Below are 18699 nucleotides of genomic sequence, written 5' to 3' on the forward strand. Positions count from 1 at the left end.
GGTGTTATGGATTCGGCTTTAGTTGTTGCTGAAAGATTGGATTTGTAAATTAGTGCAATGCCTCCTCCTCTCTTTCCCTTTCTTGGCCAGTGCATAATTTTGTAGCCTGGTGGGCAAAGATCCAATAATATAGGGTCGTTATGAACATGAATACAAGTTTCATTGATGATTAATAGATCTAGGTTGTCATCCATAATCCAGTCTGCTATTATTGTTGTTCTATTAACAGCAGATCTGGCATTCTCCGAGGACAAGCAGGCTGCTTGTTCTCACTGATGGGTTGACGTCCTCGGCAGCCCCCTCCATCGGAAAGTTTACTAGCAAAGGCCTTTGCTAGTCCTCGCGCGCCCATGCGCACTGCGCATGCGCAGCCGTCTTCCCGCCCGAAACCGGCTCGAGCCGGCCAGTCTTCTTTCGTCCGCGCTCGGTACGGTCGTGTTACGCCGTTCGTGCCCCAGAGAGTCGACCTCGCGCGTCCTTTTCGACGTGTTTTTTCATTCTTTTTCTCAAAAAAGTTCGGGAAGCGCTCCGGAAGTGTTCCGGAAGACCCTTTCGGGTTTTCTGCCCTTCCCGTATTTCTCAGTTTTTTGCCCCGTAAGTTTTCTTTCGTGTCGGGGTAGGCCTCTTTTGGCCTCGGTCGAGATTTTTCTCCCTCTAAATTTTGGTGCTTCAATTTTCGCCATTTCGGCTTTTGATTTCGCCGGCGTGATTTTTCCGCCCATGACATCGAAGCCTTCCAGCGGCTTCAAGAAGTGCACCCAGTGCGCTCGGGTAATCTCGCTCACTGATAGGCACTCTGCGTGTCTTCAGTGTCTAGGGGCCCAGCACCGCCCTCAGAACTGCAGTCTGTGTTCCCTGTTACAAAGGCGGACTCAGGTAGCGAGATTAGCCCAGTGGAACGTTTTGTTCTCGGGCTCTTCGTCGACATCGGCACCGGAGGCATCGAGTGCATCGACGTCGTCAGCGTCCGGACCATCTTCCTTGGCTGCCGCTCCATCGACTGCATCGAGGCATCGGACCTCTGCATCGGCGCCGAGGCATCGGGCGACTGCATCGACGTCGGTGGTACCGAGACTTCGTCTGCTGATGTCGTCGGACGGAGGTGCATCGTCAGGAGTGCAGGTGAGGGCTGTCCATTCCCCTGCTGGTGGCGGTGAGCCTTCGGGTGGGTCTCCTCCTACCCTGAGGGCTCCTGCGGTACAGCCCCCCCGGGATCGACCCTCTTCGGTCTCGGCCCCGAGGAAGCGACGGATGGATTCTACGTCCTCCTCGTCGGTGCCGGGGAGCTCCGGTGACATGCTTCGGAAGAAGTCGAAGAAGCATCGACACCGGTCTCCTCCCCGTGTCGGCACCGAGAGCTCTGGGTCGCCGAGGGATTCGGCACCCAGCAGGCATCGGCACCGAGAGGACCGCTCACCCTCTGTTCAAGAGGTGTCGATGCGCTCCACTCTGGACAGCCCGGAACAGCCTCCTCGCCCGGAACAGGTTCTGACGTCGACGCCTGCATCGACCTCTCAGCCTTTTTCTGCAGCCACTCTGAACGAGAGCCTCCGGGCCGTTCTCCCAGAGATTCTGGGAGAGCTGTTGCGCCCTACCCCTCCGGTGCCGGCGGTGCTTGCGCCTCCGGTACCGTCGAGCGTGGCGCCGGCTGGCCCATCGCCCAGGTTGAGGTCCCCGACGTCGGTACCGCGTGCGGTGCCGACCGCGGCCACCTCCCAGGAGGGCTCCCCGACTACGTCGGCGGAGGGAGCTTCGCCGATGCGGGCCAGGGAGTCTACCTCTCGACGCCCCCATCGTGGACGTGGTTCCACGGAGTCGAGCAGGGCGAGGTTGCAGACACAGGTCGGTGAACTTGTGTCTGACACCGAGGGTGAGGCCTCGTGGGAGGAAGAGGAAGATCCCAGATATTTCTCTGACGAGGAGTCTGAGGGTCTTCCGTCTGATCCCACTCCCTCTCCTGAGAGACAGCTTTCTCCTCCCGAGAGTCTGTCTTTTGCCTCCTTTGTCCGGGAGATGTCTACGGCCATCCCCTTCCCGGTGGTTGTGGAGGACGAGCCCAGGGCTGAAATGTTTGAGCTCCTGGACTATCCTTCTCCACCTAAGGAAGCGTCCACTGTTCCCTTGCACCATGTCCTGAAAAAGACATTGCTTGCGAACTGGACCAAGCCATTAACTAATCCCCACATTCCCAAGAAGATCGAGTCCCAGTACCGGATCCATGGGGACCCAGAGCTGATGCGCACTCAGTTGCCTCATGACTCTGGAGTTGTGGATTTGGCCCTAAAGAAGGCTAAGAGTTCTAGGGAACATGCTTCGGCGCCCCCGGGCAAGGACGCTAGAACCTTAGACTCCTTTGGGAGGAAGGCCTACCATTTCTCTATGCTCGTGTCCAAGATCCAGTCTTACCAGCTCTACACGAGCATACACATGCGGAACAATGTGCGGCAGTTGGCGGGCTTGGTTGATGCTCTTCCCCCTGAGCAAGCCAAGCCTTTTCAGGAGGTGGTCAGGCAGCTGAAGGCGTGCAGAAAATTCCTGGCCAGAGGAGTTTATGACACTTTTGATGTTGCGTCCAGGGCCGCTGCTCAAGGTGTGGTGATGCGCAGGCTCTCATGGCTGCGTGCCGCCGACCTGGAGAATAGACTCCAGCAGCGGATTGCGGACTCGCCTTGCCGTGCGGACAACATTTTTGGTGAAAAAGTCGAACAGGTGGTAGAGTCTCTCCACCAGCGGGACACCGCATTCGACAAATTCGCCCGCCGGCAGCCTTCAGCTTCTACCTCTACAGGTAGACGATTTTTCGGGGGAAGGAAGACTGTTCCCTACTCTTCTGGCAAGCGTAGGTACAATCCTCCTTCCCGACAGCCTGCGGCCCAGGCTAAGCCCCAGCGTGCTCGCTCTCGTCAGCAGCGTGCGACTCAGCAAGGCCCCGCGGCTCCCCAGCAAAAGCAAGGGGCGAGCTTTTGACTGGCTCCAGCAGAGCATAGCCGACATCCAAGTGTCCGTGCCGGGCGACCTGCCAGTCGGAGGGAGGTTGAAAGCTTTTCACCAAAGGTGGCCTCTCATAACCTCCGATCAGTGGGTTCTGCAAATAGTCCGGCAGGGGTACACCCTCAATTTGACCTCAAAACCTCCAAATTGTCCACCGGGAGCTCAGTCTTACAGCTTCCAGCACAAGAAGGTACTTGCAGAGGAACTCTTCGCCCTTCTCAGCGCCAATGCGGTCGAGCCCGTGCCATCCGGGCAAGAAGGGCTGGGATTCTATTCCAGGTACTTCCTTGTGGAAAAGAAAACAGGGGGGATGCGTCCCATCCTAGACCTAAGGGCCCTGAACAAATATCTCGAAAAAGAAAAGTTCAGGATGCTTTCCCTGGGCTCCCTTCTCCCCATGATTCAGCAAAACGATTGGCTATGCTCTCTGGACTTGAAGGATGCCTACACACACATCCCGATACTGCCAGCTCACAGACAGTATCTGCGATTTCAGTTGGGCACACGCCACTTCCAGTACTGTGTGCTACCCTTTGGGCTCGCCTCTGCGCCCAGGGTGTTCACCAAGTGCCTAGCTGTGGTAGCAGCGGCGCTTCGCAGGCTGGGGGTGCACGTGTTCCCATATCTCGACGATTGGCTGGTGAAGAACACATCCGAGGCAGGAGCCCTGCAGTCCATGCAGATGACTATTCGCCTACTGGAGCTACTGGGGTTTGTGATAAATTATCCAAAGTCCCACCTTCTTCCAGTGCAGAGACTCGAATTCATAGGAGCTCTGCTGGATTCTCGGACGGCTCGCGCCTATCTTCCAGAGACGAGAGCCAACAACTTGTTGTCCCACGTCTCGCGGGTGCGAGCGTCCCAGCAGATCACAGCTCGGCAGATGTTGAGATTGCTGGGCCACATGGCCTCCACAGTTCATGTGACTCCCATGGCCCGTCTTCACATGAGATCTGCTCAATGGACCCTAGCCTCCCAGTGGTATCAGGCTGCTGGGGGTCTAGAAGACGTGATCCACCTGTCCACGAGTTTTCTCGAATCCATGTATTGGTGGACGATTTGGTCCAATTTGACTCTGGGACGTCCTTTCCAAATTCCTCAGCCACAAAAAGTGCTGACCACGGATGCGTCTCTCCTGGGATGGGGAGCTCATGTCGATGGGCTTCACACCCAAGGAAGCTGGTCCCTCCAGGAACGCGATCTACAGATCAATCTCCTGGAGTTGCGAGCGATCTGGAACGCTCTGAAGGCTTTCAGAGATCGGCTGTCCCACCAAATTATCCAAATTCAGACAGACAACCAGGTTGCCATGTATTATGTCAACAAGCAGGGGGGCACCGGATCTCGCCCCCTGTGTCAGGAAGCCGTCAGCATGTGGCTCTGGGCTCGCCGTCACGGCATGGTGCTCCAAGCCACATATCTGGCAGGCGTAAACAACAGTCTGGCCGACAGGTTGAGCAGGATTATGCAACCTCACGAGTGGTCGCTCAATTCCCGTGTGGTACGACAGATCTTCCAGGTGTGGGGCACCCCCTTGGTAGATCTCTTCGCATCTCGAGTGAACCACAAAGTCCCTCAGTTCTGTTCCAGGCTTCAGGCCCACGGCAGACTGGCATCGGATGCCTTCCTCCTGGATTGGGGGGAGGGCCTGCTGTATGCTTATCCTCCCATCCCTCTGGTGGGGAAGACTTTGTTGAAACTCAAGCAAGACCGAGGCACCATGATTCTGATTGCTCCTTTTTGGCCGCGTCAGATCTGGTTCCCTCTTCTTCTGGAGTTATCCTCCGAAGAACCGTGGAGATTGGAGTGTTTTCCGACCCTCATCACGCAGGACGAAGGGGCTCTTCTGCATCCCAACCTCCGGTCTCTGGCTCTCACGGCCTGGATGTTGAGGGCGTAGACTTTGCCTCTTTGGGTCTGTCAGAGGGTGTCTCCCGCATCTTGCTTGCTTCCAGGAAAGACTCCACTAAGAGAAGTTACTTCTTTCATTGGAGGAGGTTTGCCGTCTGGTGTGACAGCAAGGCCCTAGATCCTCGCTCTTGTCCTACACAGACCCTGCTTGAATACCTTCTGCACTTGTCTGAGTCTGGTCTTAAGACCAACTCTGTAAGGGTTCACCTTAGTGCAATCAGTGCATACCATTACCAAGTGGAAGGTAAGCCGATCTCAGGACAGCCTTTAGTTGTTCGCTTCATGAGAGGTTTGCTTTTGTCAAAGCCCCCTGTCAAGCCTCCTACAGTGTCATGGGATCTCAATGTCGTTCTCACCCAGCTGATGAAACCTCCTTTTGAGCCACTGAATTCCTGCCATCCGAAGTACTTGACCTGGAAGGTCATTTTCTTGGTGGCAGTTACTTCGGCTCGTAGAGTCAGTGAGCTTCAGGCCCTGGTAGCCCAGGCCCCTTACACCAAATTTCATCACAACAGAGTAGTCCTCCGCACTCACCCTAAGTTTCTGCCAAAGGTCGTGTCGGAGTTCCATCTGAACCAGTCAATTGTCTTGCCAACATTCTTTCCCCGTCCTCATTCCTGCCCTGCTGAACGTCAGCTGCACACATTGGACTGCAAGAGAGCATTGGCCTTCTACCTGGAGCGGACACAGCCCCACAGACAGTCCGCCCAATTGTTTGTTTCTTTTGATCCCAATAGGAGGGGAGTGGCTGTAGGGAAACGCACCATATCCAATTGGCTAGCAGATTGCATTTCCTTCACTTACGCCCAGGCGGGGCTGGCTCTTGAGGGTCATGTCACGGCTCATAATGTTAGAGCCATGGCTGCGTCGGTAGCCCACTTGAAGTCAGCCTCCATTGAAGAAATTTGCAAAGCTGCGACGTGGTCATCTGTCCACACATTCACATCTCATTACTGCCTGCAGCAGGATACCCGACGCGACAGTCGGTTCGGGCAGTCAGTTCTTCAGAACCTGTTTGGGCTTTAGGATCCAACTCCACCCCCCGAGGGCCCTGTTTGTTCTGTTCCAGGCTACACTCTCAGTTAGTTGGTAAATTTTTTAGGTCAATCTCAGTTATGTCCTCGCCGTTGCGAGGCCCAATTGACCATGGTTGTTGTTTTGAGTGAGCCTGGGGGCTAGGGATACCCCATCAGTGAGAACAAGCAGCCTGCTTGTCCTCGGAGAAAGCGAATGCTACATACCTGTAGAAGGTATTCTCCGAGGACAGCAGGCTGATTGTTCTCACAAACCCGCCCGCCTCCCCTTTGGAGTTGAGTCTTCCCTTGAAGTGTATTGTTTTGCTACATACTGGACTGGCCGGCTCGAGCCGGTTTCGGGCGGGAAGACGGCTGCGCATGCGCAGTGCGCATGGGCGCGCGAGGACTAGCAAAGGCCTTTGCTAGTAAACTTTCCGATGGAGGGGGCTGCCGAGGACGTCAACCCATCAGTGAGAACAATCAGCCTGCTGTCCTCGGAGAATACCTTCTACAGGTATGTAGCATTCGCTTTTGTGTATCCTAATTGGATTGTTTGGAAGGGATCAGTTATGTTTGAGATTATGTTGATTTTTCTTAGATGTCTATTTGCTGATAGTGGAGGTTTGTTATATCCATTTTTTCCTTTATCTTGATGTTGTTCAAGTGAGGTGATGATTCCATTGTTTTGGTTGTTGTTGTTGCTATGGCGGTATGTATTGTGTCTGGCTGGTCGGTAAGGCAGGTGTATTATAGGAATGCTATTAGTTTCCGACACGGGGGTGGTTAGTATGTAGTGAATTAGGGTAAGTGAGTAGATAGTGAGGAGTAGTTTAGTGATATTCATCTTGATATTATTTCATAAGAGATGTTTGATTGGTAATGCTCAATAGTTGAAGTGCACACTGTAGGGTATTTGAGATCAATTTACTCAGTTGTGTTATTAATTCTCAAGTGCACAATGTAGGGTTTTTGAGATCAATTTTACAATTGTGCTGTTAATTCTCAGTTATTGATATTAATATTAATGTTAATAAGGATGAATTAGAGCGGAAAACAAGGTGGAGATCAAGGTGGTGGTAGAGGTCGCCTCCGTTTGACCAGACGTCGCTGTTTCTGCGTGAAAGATCCGGCTGCCTTGTAGCAGAATATGTTCAGATCACCACGGTCTATACCTCAGCTGTCTCAACGTTCTGACTCTTTAAGCCGCGGTCAAGATCTGTCTATCGCAGTAGTAGGAATTTCATAGGTCCACCAGGGCTTGTAGTAAGAGGGGATTTCCAATTATTGGAGTATCTACAGATTCAAAACAGGTGGGTTCAGAACTCCTAGTTGGAGGTGGAGATCGAGGAAGGTAATAATAGTGGTAGATCGGTGGGTAATTTAAACTGATAGATCAGGTAGAAGTTGGGATAATAAAACCTCTCTTAGTAAGCACAAGTTGAGATTATAATCATTTGAAATATTGAGAAAGAAAAAGTATTTAGCTTTCAAAGGATGAAGCACTAGTGGTTGCCGTACAGAAATGTGGAATAGTCCTTCAAATTAAGGGATCCTCTGAGTCAAGTTCAACAAATGGGTAGAATAGATCCAAAAAGGATCTTATTGTACATTAGTGTATTAGTGTATTCAGACTTGTTTGGGGTCCGTGAGTATTGTCTGAAAGCCTGTTGAAGATTGACTAATCCTCATTTTTCCATCCTAATTAAGAGGTCCTTTTACTAAGCTGCAATTAGCACCAGCACACACTTACTGCAGCTTAAAATGGCTTACTGCAGGACATACATAGCAGTGGCGTTCCTGGCCTGGATGGCACCCGGGGCAGAGCGCCGATGCGCCCCCCCCCCCCCCGCTAAATGACACCTTCCCCCCTGGGTGCACGCCGCTGGGGGGGGGGGGTGCCACGGCACGCGCCTGCTCCGAGTTCGCTAAACTTCGCTGGTTCGCTGCAGCTCCCTCTGCCCCGGAACAGGAAGTAACCTGTTCCGGGGCAGAGGGAGCTGCAGCAAACCAGCGAAGTTTAGCGAACTCGGAGCAGGCGCGCGCCGCAGCACCCCCCAGCGGCGTGCACCTGGGGTGGACCACCCCTACCGCCCCCTCTTGGTACGCCACTGATACATAGTAATTACAGGGTAGGTGACAGCAGATAACGAACTGTATGGTCCATCCAGTCTGCCCAACAAGATTAACTCATAGTATAAGGCATGATGTGATACTACATATGTATACTTGATTTGTCCTTGCCATTTTCAGGGCACAGACTGTACAAGTCTGCCTGGCACTAGCCTGATTCTCCAATTACTGAAGCTCTCATTGAAGCCCACTCCAGCTTTAGGGCACAGACTATAGGAATTTGCCTAGCACTGACTTTGTTCTCCAGCTACTGAAGCCGAATCTGTCCAGCAATGATCAGGGCACAGACCATAGAAGTCTCCTTCACTGGCTTTGCTTCTTATTAACTGGTGGCATCTAATCACTGCTATGCTTCTCAATTACTAGTGTTGTCATCTAATCACCTCTAAGCTTGTTTGGTTCCACACCTTCCATACAGGATTCCTTTGTGTTTATCCCACATATTTTTGAATTCTATTACTATTTTTATCTCCACCATCTCTCGTGGGAGGGCATTCCAGACATCTACTACCCTCTCTGTGAAAAAGTACTTTTGAATGTCTGTATCATATCACTCCTGTCTCTCTTTCAGTGGCGTAGCCAGAAAGCAATTTTTGGGTGGGCCTACAGGTCAAATGGGTGGGCACCAGGGTTGCCAACTTTTTTGAAATTGAAAAACTTGCCACCTGATACCCCACCCCATGCTCCAGCTCTACCCCACTCCCAATAACTTCAATAAGGGTAGCAGTGCAGGCTTCATGGGGAAGTACAAGAGATTGCACTCTTCCGCCTCCATTGAGCCTCGGTTCCCTAACACACATACTTAGCCTGTATAGCAAGACCAAACACTTTTCAACATATCTTTCCAGTTACACACTATAGAAATGATCCCAGAAAGTATAGTCTAGTATTAAAGGCAAATAAGTTCTGCATCCACAGAACCCCCTGTCCCTTTCCCAATGGGAGCTTTCATATGTTTTAACGTCTATGCTCCATTTTGGACAGCACCAGCGTTCATGCCTTTAACTGCATGAAATTTCTGGAGGAACCTCTGTATACGTCAATTTGAAGACCCCTGAGGAAGGCCTCTTTTGGCCGAAACACAGACCGTGTAGGGTCCCAATAAACTTTTTGGTGCTCTTACCATCTGTGGTTTTGGTCTGGTCTTTTTGGGTTTCTTTTGCTCTTCTTGTTGGTTTGAGTGTTTTTGCGGGAGACTTGAACCCTCTTTTTGTTGGCCTCCCCCAATGGGTACAGAGCAGAGTTGGGACATTTCCCCATAAAACTCACCGTAAACAGCCGCCATATAGTAAATAAAACAATCTTTAAAACAAAATGTCACTCATAACCTAGTGCAAATCTACAATGCCAGCACTATCTTCCAAAAGAAGTTGCCCTACATATTACAGTGGGGCCGTAAAATATCAGTACATAAATAAAGACCAAGGGTCCATCGAGCCCAGCATCCTGTCCCCGACAGTGGCCAATCCAGGCCAAGGGCACCTGACAAGCTTCCCAAACATACATTCTATACATGTTATTCCTGAAATTGTGGATTTTTCCCAAGTCCACCTAGTAGCGGTTTATGGACTTGTCCTTTAGGAAACAGTCTAACCCCTTTTTAAACTCTGCCAAGCTAACTGCCTTCACCACGTTCTCCGGCAATGAATTCCAGAGTTCAATTACGTGTTGGGTGAAGAAAACCTTTCTCCGATTTGTTTTAAATTTACTACACTGTAGTTTCATCGCATCTATTGGGAAAACTAAACAAACCAAACTTACTACAGAAGGCTATGTAGAAAATTAATTCTAACAGAATACCTCGATCACACACACGGAATAAAAATGCCAAATATAGAATAATTGACTAAAAATTATAAACATAAATATAACCAAACCCCAAAAAGCCAGACCTTGCATGCAATACAATATCAGAGATACAGAAAGCAATGCATTTCCTCCTGTTCAAAATATAAGCATAGTACGTGCCAGGGATGGTGTTGGAGTTGCTCTTAGGTCATGTGATGCTAGGCTAGGGAGAGGTCGCCGCAGGACGGAGCTCCGAGGCCCCTGGAAAAACATCAAACTCCTTTGAAGCGGAACACTGTAGAAGAGAACGCCGGTGTAAATTGCAACTCTAAGTGATTGCAATGGCATCTAAATCGCAACGCAAAGACAGAGCACGAGGGCGAGCTGGGGACGTCAAGATGGCGGATCCCGACCCCTCGGGGGAAACTGTGAGCTCCGCCTGGGCGGCAGAAATCGCAGCAGAAGTCTCACAGCTCCTAGAGTCTTCTGTAGATTTAAAATTACAAAAAATCTTGGAGAAGCTCGACAATGTAGATGGTAAATTGGAGGGCTTGCGAACAGATCTCACACAATTCCAGCAAAGACTCTCAGATTTAGAAGACCAGAGTTTGCAGCAAGAAGGGCATAATAAAGAATGACAAAAGAAACTCACCCAGCTCGAGTCAAAACTTGAAGTTTTGGAGAATAGGGCAAGGAGGAATAACCTGAGGTTTGTGGGGCTTCCTGAGACTATCAGGGAAGTGGAGTTAAAAGACTTTCTTGAATCCTGGCTGCCCACGGTGCTGTGATTGAAGAATGTGGAGAACACGTTGAAAATCGAACGAGCGTATCGTTTGGGGCAGCAGCGACAGGATTCACGATGTCCCAGGGTGGTAATATGCAGAGTGTTGAATTATTCTCACAAACAAGAAATTTTGAGAGCATGGCGCTTGTCTGACAAAGTATGCTATGAGTCTAAGACTCTACTGTGTTTTCAGGATTTCTCTACGGCTGTAGCGGCGCAGCGCAAGCAGTTTGTGGAAGCCTGCTCGGAGCTATTTAAAAAGCGGGTGCGATTTGCTCTATTATACCCGGCTAGACTGCGGGTCCATCATGGAGGGAAAGTTCTTGTATTCACGTCTCCCACAGAAGCGCTACAGATGGCCAAGAGGATCGATGGAGGAGCAGAGTGCAGAGGAGCTGATGAATTCAAGCTAATGGTGAGCGCATGGAATATGGAGAAGAAGATAGATCCGCATAAGAGAGAGAGTAGGAACCCTGGATTGGTGGAAGCATTATGGGGACTATAAAGACTTCTTGAAAGGCTGTTCCAGGAGAGTCCAGATTAAGTGACGGAGCAGATCCTATTAAAGTAGGAAAAGCTGTTAAAATGAACATTAAGTGAGATGTTGAAGTTAAGGGTTGGGCTTTGAAAATGTTTTGAGTTGCCTTGTTCAATATCTATACTGAGTTTGTGGGAAAGGTTGTAAAAAGTATACATGTGTAGTGGGTAAACATTATGTAGAGTTGTGGAGGCAGGGGGGAGGGGAGGAGCGGACACCTGACTAGTTCTCAAGTGAGAACAATGCTAAGATGTGAAGGGGGAGGGGGTAGAAGGGAAGGGGGGTCAGGGGGATATTTTGTGTTTCAGGGAGGATTTTATGAGGTTTTGTTTGTTTGTTTTTTATTTTGACAAGCGTTGGAGAAAGGTGACAGAGAAAAGAAAACGGAAGGGGGGCGTCTAAGGCTGGGGGGGCGCTCTCTCAATGATATATCAATATGTCTATGGGTTCACAGAGATTTAAGTAAGATTACTGGGTCCAGTTAAATTGATTTCCTGGAACGTAGGGGGGTCTCATCGCCAGTAAAACATAAAAAGATCCTGCAGGCGCTGCGAAGACATGCAGCTGATGTAGTGTTTCTTCAGGAGACACATCTGACGTCACAAGAACACAATAAATTTCAACAGGGCTGGGTGGAAAAAGTGGTAGGATCCCCGGCATGTAACAAGAAAGCAGGGGTACTAATCATGTTTCACAAAGGGCTAATGTCAAATCAGTAAAAAGGAGCATGGAGGGTAGATATGTCTTAGTAGAAGTAGACGTGGAGGGGACTCCCTATGTTCTCTGCAACATATATGTACCCAATGTGTATGAGAAGAAAATTCATAGCGAACTATTCGCATTGTTAAGTCCATATCAGGGGAACAACTTTGTTCTGGGGGGCGATTTTAATCTAGTGTTCGATCCCCTAATAGATAAAACAGGTCAGGGAGGTCCTGGGAAGAATCATTATTTGAGGGGGGCTTCTATTCCTCTGTTCCACTTTGAATCTGATAGATGTGTGGAGAATATTGCATCCAATGTGCAGGGACTATACCCACCTCTCGAGGGCTCACTCATCTACGTCCCGCATAGATTACCTGTTCATTTCCATTCACCTGTTCCCCAGGGCTCTAGAGGCGGAGATAGGGGTGAGTGAGATCTCAGATCATTCCTTTGTGTGGATACAGTTAGAGATGGCAGGGGGGAGACCATCACAGAGGGGTTGGAGTTTTCCATTCGAGCTGTACAGAGATGCAAAGTTTCGGGAATTTTTGCAAGGGAAGTGGCAAGACTTTGAGTTTAATAACAGGGAACACAGGAAGCAGCCCGGGCTATATTGGGAAACAGCCAAAGCAGTCCTGAGAGGAGAAATCATTGTGTATAGGGCCTGGGTGAGAAAAAGGAGGGACAAAGAGATATTGCGATTGGAAAAAGAGGTGAGGCTCCATAGGAGAACATAGGTGAACAGAAACAGTTGTATTTAGCCTCCCAGAGGGAATTAAATGTACTCCTGCACGAAAGGGCACAAAAATCCATTTTATATTACAAACGCCAACTGTTTAGACAGGGCCGTGCCAAGGGTCTGTGGCGCCCCCCTGCAAGGGATCGGGTGCCGCCCCCCCCCCCCCCCCCGCAGACAAGCGGTTGGAGCGCCCCCCGCCATGTAGATGATCGCTGTCCTCTCTCCCCTGCCCTCCCGCTCCCATGTCACAACTGCCCGCCCTCTTCTCCCCCCAACAAAATCTCTTTTAAATTTACCTCCGTCCGGCTGGCAGGGCAGCGAACGGCACAGCGTCAGTGAAGGAGGCGGCGCTCCTGACGTCTCTACTGGTCTTCCCTTTGCTCAATGTCCCGCCTTCTTCGGACGTCATTTCCTTGACATCAGAAGAAGGTGGAACATTGAGCGAAGGGAAGACCAGTAGAGACGTCGTTAGCGCCGCCTCCTTCACTGACGCTGCGCCGTTCGCTGCCCTGCCAGCCGGACGGAGGTAAATTTAAAAGAGATTTTGTTGGGGGGAGAAGAGGGCGGGCAGTTGTGACATGGGAGCGGGAGGGCCTTCCCTCTGCCACGATCCACTCTCTTCAGCGCAACTTCCTGTTTCCGAGAGGGCAGATCATGGCAGAGGGAAGGCTCCGCAGTGATTCTCAGCGAATCACTGCTGGTCACGCCCTTAATTTAAACTAGCCGGTTTTCGGCAGGGGTGAGGGAGGGAAAAAAAGATTCATTTCAGCCATAGAGGGAAGGCTTCGGTGTGGTTCTCTGTGAAACGCTGCCAGCCTGCGCCCTTAAACTTTGCGGTGGGGGTGAGGGAGGGAAAAGAAGACTCAGCCACAACTAAAGTTGTGATCCACTATTTTTGGGTGGGCTTGCTCTCTTTTCCTCCAGAGTGAACATCTTCATGTCATCAAGTCTGTTCTCATATGTCTTGTTGTGCAAACCCCATAACATTTTTGTTGCTTTTCTCTGAACTGCTTCAAATCTTTTTTACGTCCTTAGCAAGATACGGCCTCCAAAGCAAGATACAATACTCCAAGTAGGGCTTTACCAAGGACTTGTACATGCGCATCAACACCTCCTTTCTTCTGCTGATTATACCCCTCTCTATGCAGCCTAGCATCCTTCTGACCATGGTCACTGCCTTGAGATCCACAGACACAATCACCCTAAGGTCCCTCTCCTGAGCTGTGCTTATCAATCTCTCTGTTTATATCTCATACACCTCCTTCAGATTTCTGCATATCAAGTGCATCACTCTGCACTTCTTTGCATTATTTATTTATTTAGTACCCCGCGCTTTCCCACTCATGGCAGGCTCAATGCAGCTTACATGGGGCAGTGGAGGGTTAAGTGACTTGCCCAGAGTCACAAGGAGCTGCCTGTGCCTGAAGTGGGAATTAAAATCAGTTCCTCAGTTCCCCAGGACCAAAGTCCACCACCCTAACCACTAGGCCACTCCTCCACTGTTGCTACTATTTGAGATTCTACATGGAATGTTGCTATTCCACTAGCAACATTCCATGTAGAAGTCGGCCCTTGCAGATCACCAATGTGGCCGCACAGGCTTCTGCTTCTGTGAAACAGAAGCCTGCGCAGCCTTCTACATGGAATGTTGCTAGTGGAATAGCAACATTCCATGTAGAATCTCCAATAGTATCTATTTTATTTTTGTTACATTTGTACCCTGCGCTTTCCCACTCATGGCAGACTCAATGCGGCTTACATGGGGCCATGGAGGGTTAAGTGACTTGCCCAGAGTCACAAGGAGCTGCCTGTGCCTGAAGTGGGAATCGAACTCAGTTCCCCAGGACCAAAGTCCACCACCCTAACCACTAGGCCACTCCTCCACTCCAGTCTTCACATTTTTGGAGATCTCTTCTCATGCTATTTACGCGCTCAGGCATACTGCGGTAATTCCCAAATCTGTGTACGTTACCTATGTGCTAAATATTATTTATTTTTGGGGGGGTTGAGGGGCATGTCTGGGGGGTGGAGAGTGGGCTTTTCTGCACTAATTAGTTAGCATATCTACATTAGCTCACGCTGATTAGTGTAGGATTACAGCATTAGCCCTTACCACCTATAAAATGGGTGGCGGTAAGTGCTCATGCGGTAATATTTTTTAATGGCTGTGTGCTAATGGTGACATTAATACAAAAAAAAATAGAAAATTGGCCATTTTGCTGCTGCAGTAAAAAATGGCTTTAACACATGTGAATGATTCAGTAAGGAGAAGCTAAGGCCACTTTTTATTGCAGCTTCGTAAAAGGACCCAAAATGAGTTAACGCAAAACATTCAATACTACTTCAGTATCAGTGTTCAACGTTCTAGGTAACTGCATGGTTCAGCAGACTCAGGTTTGCATAAACTGAAATGCCCCCAAATCACAGGGAATCACGTTATAGAAAGACAGAGAAAGTGGCTGAGAAAAATAACAAGAAAACAAAAAAGTAGCATGAATTTGTTTTAATTGTTTTTATTTTCTTACTTTCCTCTTTGCCCCAATTTTTTTCCTATATTGTGGACAAAATGTAGGTTATTGTTTCTTTTGTTTGTTTTTTTTTAGTTATTTTCTTATATTTTCATAGTTGCATCAATGATGTAATTATGCCTAGTGCAGGATATACATTTTTAAAATAAAAAATAATAATAAAACATGTTTTGAAAATTTTTAAAATGAAATAAAAAGTAGTGTAAATGATCAAAAAATGTTTTTTTTACATAAATGGCATAATATTCAAAGCAAGTTGTGTTTGTCGACGAGTGGTTTAGTTTAGTCCCCAGTTTTTGACATTTCTGAATATACAGCTAAACCATTTAACTTGCTAAGGAGGTGGGGGGGGGGGGGGGGGGTAGTTATCATGCTGCATTACAGCCACGGCTGGTTCAAGGGACTGTGGTAACATGAGCCAACTTTTTTATTGCCACCCACCCCACCCACAATCTGGTATCTGTGCTTCCACTCCATCCCCATCCCCACTTGTGATCCAGTATCTCCCCCTCTCTCTGAAGTCCTTTCTCCTGCTGCACCAGATAAGGCACTGGCTCAGGGCGCTGGTGATAAAGAGTGCCAAAATCCCAGTCCTGCATCTGTCCCCCATAGGAGTTTGAAGGTGGAATTTTTGGCGCCCTTTATCACCGAGTGCCTCACCTGGTTACAGCAATAATGCACATTATCTGCCCTTTAATGCTTGTTAAAGAGCTCTAAACAGGTTTCATTGTGGTAGCACAGTTTGGTGTGGGTCACCATTTGGTACATTGTAATGAGATGCAAAGCATGCAAATGCATGCAAAACACCCACTGCCTGATTTTTTAAACCATTTAACCAGCCAGGAATGGCTCCTGGACGGTTAAATGGCACTTAGATGGCTATCCAGTAATATTAAAAAGGAGATAGGTGGCTATTTTCTGCTGAATATTGCTGGTTAGCACTTAGTGGATAACCAGTTATATCACGCGATATAACTGGCTAGCCGCCGATATTCAGCACATCACTGGCTAAGTTTGGCAGCCAAATTAGGCTACCAAAATAGCTGGAATATTTTTGGCTGGTTTAAATTTAACTGGTTAGTGCTGAATAAATTTAAACCAGCCAAAAAACACCCAGATATTCATTGCTGGTCACTGGAAGCAACCCGACATTGAATATCCGGGTTCAGCGCCGACCGTGGGAGGAAGCCTGGCTACCTCCCATGGTCTGAAGAGCATCCCCTTTATTAGTATGTAAAATCCATAACGTAGCATATGGTAAACAAAAAGCTAGGGTTATTTTGCTATCATGGGAGCACTGGGCAGGTCTGTACTATAGCTCATCTGTGCTGTGCTTCATTCTATAATTTCATGTACTGTACATACAGATGGTGTCACAATCGATATCCCTTTCAAGACTGGTCTTCCAGAAATTGTCCCTAAGATTAGGCTTGGTCTTGATTTGTTGGAATTCTAGGCTTCCAAATTTAAATGTAAGTTAAAGATAAGACTAAATTTTTTTTGTGGTAACCAACCCCTTTGACCATACAGTATATAATAATTTTACTATTGACAATAATCCTACTCCCTAGACACTATGCTTAGGGTACTGGGTGTATTAATTGACAATCACTTCACGTTCGAGCCTCAAGTTTCTTTAGTAGAGAAAAAATCCTTTGGAAGCTGAGGAGAATCAGATCATATTTCTCACCTGACATCTTTAAGCTGCTAGTTCAGTCCTTGGTTTTAACTCAATTTGATTACTGCAATTTCATCTATACTGGATGTAAGGAAGGTGTCTTGAAAAAGGCTGCAAATGAATGAGGTCACGTGATGTGTTAGAGGGAGCAAGTCGTGTTGCTAGCTCTCTCTGAGGATCCTGAGGCCTTATCTGCGCTTGAAACACCTCAACCTTGCCAGTTGACCATCTAAAGCTATCTGGAGGATTGTTAGTAATGGACAAATTTGTGGAAGCCACCACAAAACCGATGGCAAGTCGCACTAGCAAACGGGACAAGGATAAACTTAAACAGGATGAAGCCACGGTGGAGCAAAAATGGCTGCAGAGCGGGAACGTGGGACTTACCAAGGAACAACTTCAGGAAATTACCGCAGCTGTGGAAGCGGTGATGGAGCCGAAATTTGAGAAACTTTCGCTTCAAATAACCACTTTCGAGGCGGCACAACTTGAATTAACATGCCGCATGGGAGAGCTTGAGCAACGCGTCTCGGATCTCGAAGACGCTACAGCAAAGACACCCCCGCTCCTAAAAACGCTAACGGATACAATTGCAGCACTGACGGCCAAGGTAGACAACCTGGAAAACAGGTGACTCCGATATGTTTGCAATGGGATGGATAGGAGTTGAGGGGGGGTCAATTGGGTATGGTGGGAAGGGGGGAGGGTAGTGGTGTGGGAGTGGGATTAGATAGGAGTAGATTGGGGTGGGGGGGATAGTAAGCTTACTGGTTCTCGCAAGGAGTGTCTCAAGGGTGAAGAACGGTCTCCAGGGCTATGTTTTGTATGCTCTTTGGGGGGGGGGAGGGGCTGGGCCTCCGGGGAATACCCATGGTACGATTTTTGAAAACACTTCTTCAGAGGCGGAGCTATTAGTTATTCTGGTGTGAAGATCTTATCGTGGAATGTATCGGGCATTACATCACCCATAAAACGCTATAAGATCTTGACTCAGATTTGGCGGCAGGGCGCTGACATCGCCTGTCTGCAAGAAACAAAACTAAATGATGTAGAGCATGGGAAGCTTTGTCAAATGTGGGTGGGTGAAAGTCACTTCTCCTCGGGCAATAGAAAAAGTGGGGTCGCCATTTTAGTACGCAAGGGGCTTCCATGTGTAACCAAGTTGGTTCATAAAGACACAGAAGGCCGTATAGCACTTATTCATGTCAACTATCAAGGCCAGAAGTTCTATCTGTGCACAGTATATGGTCCGAATTCCTATAGCCCAAGTTTTTTCCAGTCTCTTATTGCACTAGGGCTACAACACACTGATGCCCCGTGGGTGTGGGCGGGGGATTTTAATCAAGTATATGATCCCACTCTGGATAGATCCTCCCCACTAGCTATTCCTGGGACAGGACGGGGAAAGGGGATACCAGCACTCTGTACACAACTTCACTTACTTGATCTCTGGTGGTCCCTCCATCTCATCACACAAGATTACACCCATCAATCTAAGGTGCACCACTCCTGGTCCAGAATTGACTACATTCTATTATCTCAATCTTGGTTTTTTAAAGTACAGCATGCCGCTATTGGTCCGATGGAGATTTCAGACCATAATATGATATGGGTGGTGTTAGATTTAAAGAGGGACACCATGTCCAATAGACAATGGAGATTTCCCGCTTACCTACATAATGATAGGCAATTCCTGGAACATTTACAAAACAAATGGCAATTATATGTTGACACAAATATGGACTCGTGTGACTCCTCGGAGATATTTTGGGAAGCATCTAAGGCAGTCATGCGAGGTAAAGTTATAGCATACACGAGTGCCAGGGCAAAACGTTTGGCAATGGGTATACTGAGGCTTGAGAAAGATTATGTGATGGCAAAGAGGAAATAC

The 18699-nt window shown here is 48.6% G+C and overlaps 1 pseudogene; it reads right to left on the minus strand.

Moving 5' to 3' along the window:
- Positions 1-8841: 8841 nt before the first annotated feature.
- Positions 8842-8934, minus strand: LOC115458472 (annotated as a pseudogene).
- Positions 8935-18699: the final 9765 nt, after the last annotated feature.

Source organism: Microcaecilia unicolor, chromosome 14 (genome assembly GCF_901765095.1).
Source record: "Microcaecilia unicolor chromosome 14, aMicUni1.1, whole genome shotgun sequence".
NCBI lineage: Eukaryota > Metazoa > Chordata > Amphibia > Gymnophiona > Siphonopidae > Microcaecilia > Microcaecilia unicolor.